Here is a 4785-nt window from a genome sequence, read left to right on the forward strand (position 1 = left end):
TCCATGTGATGGGGCCTGAGATTCTGCAGTTTTCACAAGCTCTGAGACAATACCCGTACTGCTGTCCACAGAGGCTACTTTGAGTACAATGGACCCAGGTAGTCCTGCATGGAATCCCGACTCAGCAAAGAAGGAAGGAAGGTCAGGAGTCGGCCACAGAGTTGAAAGAACTGACTTACTGTGTGTCAATCAAAGAGCACAAGCACCAGTAGCAAGAGCGTCAAAGAGCTGGAATGGCTGGAGTCTAATTTCTGATGTGACACAATTCTACATAATGTCCAGGCAATAAGGTCTGGGGGTGATTAGTTTTCTGTGCTGGTTATCGCAGCAAGTGAAAGAAGCAGACTTGGAACAAATATGTATTTATGATTTTATTGGGAAAATTGCCAAAGTTTTGGTGTCTTTCCAATCCAAAGAGAGTCGTAGGCTTCTGGTAATATGAGAATCATACGGAAGACATCTATACTAAAGAATTAATTTGAGTCATCTGGAATCATCAAGGTTTGTATGAGGAAAATGAGACCCCTCCGCCCTTTGTTTAGAACTTATAAGGAGCCATAATTGGCCAGCCAACTTTTGGAAGGTGTTTGAAATGCAAAAGCAGGTTTTCACATTCCTTTTTCCACTTTTTTTTTTTTTCTGAGCATGTTCTGAGTAGTAAATGTACGCTAGAGGTGTCGTTTGCCTTTATTTGCCACCATCAGTCATTTGCCATGTTTCCTAAATGAGAATTTCATAAAATGGTAGAGCTCTATAGTGCCTCAGGGGCCATTTATCGAGGGACACTTCAGAGCAAAAGAACAGGGCTGATCCAGGAAGCTTGGAAACTTCATTAGAAATAGAAAATACAGGACCCCTGGGTGGCTCCGTTGGTTGGGCGTCTGCCTTTGGCTCAGGTCATGATCCCAGGGTCCTTGGGATCAAGTCCCACGTGGGGCTCCTTGCTCAGCGGGGAGCCTGCTTCTCCCTCTGCTTGTGCGCTTGCTCTCTCTCTCTCTCTCTGACAAATAAATAAATAAAAATCTTCAAAAATTAAAAAATTAAAAGAGAAAAAAAAGAAAATACATGTTAGTTCTCAACTCCTAAACTGAAAGGTTGATACGAGTGAGTATGGTCATATACTCCTGTTCATATAAGCTTTCTTGGTGTTTCCTGGGTGTTCTGTACTAGGAACTGATCCAAGTTTAGGTAACTCACATTACCAGTGCATATACTACCACTTATTACAGAGAATGTTTATCTTTTACAAGTTCTCACCTGCCCAGGTAAAGCTGAGTCACATTCACATTCTATTGAAATATACTAAAAAGAGTCTCTATAGGTCTGGCTTTGATGGCCTTTTCCTGTTTCCTTGAAAAGGCCAATTTATCCACTTTTCTACCTCTTACTCCTTCGAATTGCCCCTGAATATCTTAATTCAGTTAATGGTGTTACCTGGCTGCTTCAGCCAAAAAAGGTGAATTAACATTCTCAGATTGTTGGTTATCAAAATGCAGTCTCCAGACGGGCAACATTAAGTAGCGTTACCCAAAACTTGTTGGAAATGCACATTCTAGAGCCCAACCAAGACCTACTAAGTCATGACCTCTTGTGATGGGACTCAGCCATCTGCTTTAATAGCCCCCAGTAATTCTGATCACAGTCAAGTTTGAGAACCATTAAATTTTAAAACAGGTTAACATTACATGTTCTATAGACATTTAATTTACAATTTAGAGTTTTCAATTTGCTGTGTTCTTGTTGTATTTTAGCACACACACATATTTTAGACCCATGAAATATTCCTAAGGCCCAAGGCCCTATGTATTTCCTAGTGGACAAAATGATGTCGTTCTGGTTTATTACCGCCAAAAAAGATGTTCTGGGAACAATAGGTACAGTGCAATCATCTTGCTGCTAAGAGAAGAGACACTGTGGATAAAATATTTTCGGAAATAATCTGTTTAGATATATGTCTTCCCCCACCAGACCCTCCACTTCTTGCAAGAAGGGGCCCTATCCAAGTTCTGGACCCACTGCGTATACACAGAGTACAGCGTACACAGAGCGCTCAGAAAACGTGTGTTCAATGCAAAACTGAAATATGGTTTGACCAGCTAAAGAAATGGACTGAGAAACCTTTACTTAGATTTATTACATGCTGATTGATGAGCTTATGTTTAGCTTAGTTCTATTTTCTATGTGTTGAGTACAGCTTTGCTTGGTTGGTTGAATTAAGAGTAACCATCTTAAGTTAGTAAAACCCAAGCATTACTGAGTTGGGAACAATGGTAAGGAGTTGATAACAATGAAAAACATGTTTTGTCCAGCAGATGTCAGTAGAGCTCAGTTTAATAATTTCAATTGTTAATGAACTTGAAAAATTAATGGAGTTGATGAGAGGGAAAACACTTGCAGCAGGAATAGCATTTCTTTGTTGACATTTAAGAAATGGCGTCTACGTCAAAAACTCCTTACAACAACTAAGGCATATTGGAAATGCTGCAAGTATTGACTTCAAAACATGTGACTCCAAAACGAACATGGCCTTAATGGTAAATTTCTTCCACTTCAAAGTTCCAAGTATTTTTACGTGGACATCAGGTTATTGCTAACTAGAGCCAAAATCATGAGAGATGAGAGGAGTACAAGGCTGTATACATAAGATTATTCCAACGTGGATTATGATGCTGGTTGAGCCTGTTTTCTGAAGAGCAGAACTCATTTCACTGCACCAGTTATTTGGCCTTCTTTCGGGAGAGTAATATGAAACGATACTTTTACACTTTTAGAAATAGAAAGACCTTTCCAAGACTGTACATTTAAAAGCACAGGGAGCAAGTTAAAACAGAGCCCAAAGTGCTGTGTGTGTGTGTGTGTGTGTGTGTCTGTATGTGTGTTTTACTGAAGGAAAATTCACTTCAAATTCACCAAACCCAAAGTGTTTTGAAAGAGACTGATGCGGGGCGCCTGGGTGGCTCAGTTGGTTGAGCATCTGCCTTCAGCTCAGGTCAGGATCCCAGGGTCCTGGGATGGAGGCCCGCGTCTGGCTCCTTGCTCAGTGGAGAGCCTGCTTCTCCCTCTGCCCCTCTGCCCACCACTCGTGCTCCCTCTCCTGCCATCCCTCTCACTCTCTCTCTAAAAAATAAAAAGAAAGAGACTGATGAAGCCATCACACTGGAAATATTCTAATTATCATTAGTATCATTAGGCTTTTCCTCGCTCTGAATGTCTAATTTGTTTATACCTAAGAAAAGTCAGCAGATCTTTCTGGTAAGCCTTAAAAGGCACCTCTCTACTAAGGAAGTCCTGGAATCAAGCCCTGTGACCTTTGGCCTCTGACCCTCCCCTCGGGCTCCAGTGTTCTTCTCTATACCACAACCACACCCTCCTTTCATTGCCTTGAGGATAGATTTGTGAAATCGGACCCAAGGACCTCAGGGGTCACGGATTGGAGGCTCTCACACTGCCCCAGGGCTAGGCCCGGAGATATGCGTAGAGGTGGATTGAGAGGCCTTTAGCATTGGGCCACGTTTCCTTCAGAGCAGGTCCTTGCTAATCGAGTAGCTATTTCCCTTTTATTGACTTATTCCCAGCTAAAAGTAAATGAAATGGCTCTTTTGAAGCTCAATCCCCTCCAAAACACACACACACACACACACACACACACACTCCCAACCTCAGGGCTCTGCCACCATCTTCTTCATATCCCTCCTTCCTGTTCCCAGGAAAGTAGGCCTCACACCACCCTGAGTCCCTGGGGTACCATTCACGATGGATAGGTACTTTTATAAAATCACTTTCCTCTGCGGCAGCCCATTTACTATACTTTTTTAAATTACCATATCTTAATGGGGAGAAAGGAAGTTTATATTCTCGGCAACATTAGAGGATTAAAAAAGACAAGAAGCAACTGACTTTTATTAATAACTTTGCTGGAAAGTGGCAAGGCAACATCTGGAATACTTATTACCCATTTGGCATGCTGTTCATCTCCATGGATAAGATTCAACATGACAAGCTCTGTCAAAAGGAAATAGGCTCCATCTAGTTAAATTAGAATGATTAGGGTCATTTAGACAGAGGAAGTTTAATTTGTATGGATCTAGAAATTTTATACAAACTGCAATACCTAAGTACTTAATCTTCCCTGAAGCTCAATTTAAAATTGAAAGAGACTCTTGCATAGATCTATAATGAGATGAGACATATTAGAAATTAATTTAACAATTACTGCCCTGTGAGCGTGTAGCCCAAGAAATCAAAGAATGTTTCACTTGCAGTTTGTACACAATAATAGAAGAAAATGTTCTGCTACAAGTCATTATCTATTCTATTGTTTTATCAACTCTTTAAATGGAAACTTGAGCACCCAGAGCGAACTTGAATTTTTTTGTACTGCTTTTTAAAAATTTTCCTACCAAATTTATGCTACAAAGTAAATGTAACCTTCTACAATGAGGGTGCTTAAGCTTTCTGGTGTCTGGGACTCTTTTAACAATTGTTGGAAGCTATGGATCCCTTCTCAAAATAATGTTTTAAACATATAAAATAAAATACTTAGGATTTTTGTTTTCAGTATGAAAATAGCATTTTAATATGTAAGATTACAAAGGAAATCCACTGTATTGAAATATAGATACCAAAGTAGCTCTAAATGTGGAGTATATGTGCTTCTTTATTAGCACATCTAGTAAAATCTAGTTCTGTATCTATTATTATTTTGAAGTAATTATGAATAGAAATAACTGCTAGCCTGTGAAATAAAAATATGGGTGAGTCCCAGCAATGATAAAGTCTCAGGTA

The sequence above is a fragment of the Phoca vitulina genome, unplaced genomic scaffold (genome assembly GCF_004348235.1).
Source record: "Phoca vitulina isolate PV1807 unplaced genomic scaffold, GSC_HSeal_1.0 scaffold1, whole genome shotgun sequence".
Classification (NCBI taxonomy): Eukaryota; Metazoa; Chordata; class Mammalia; order Carnivora; family Phocidae; genus Phoca; species Phoca vitulina.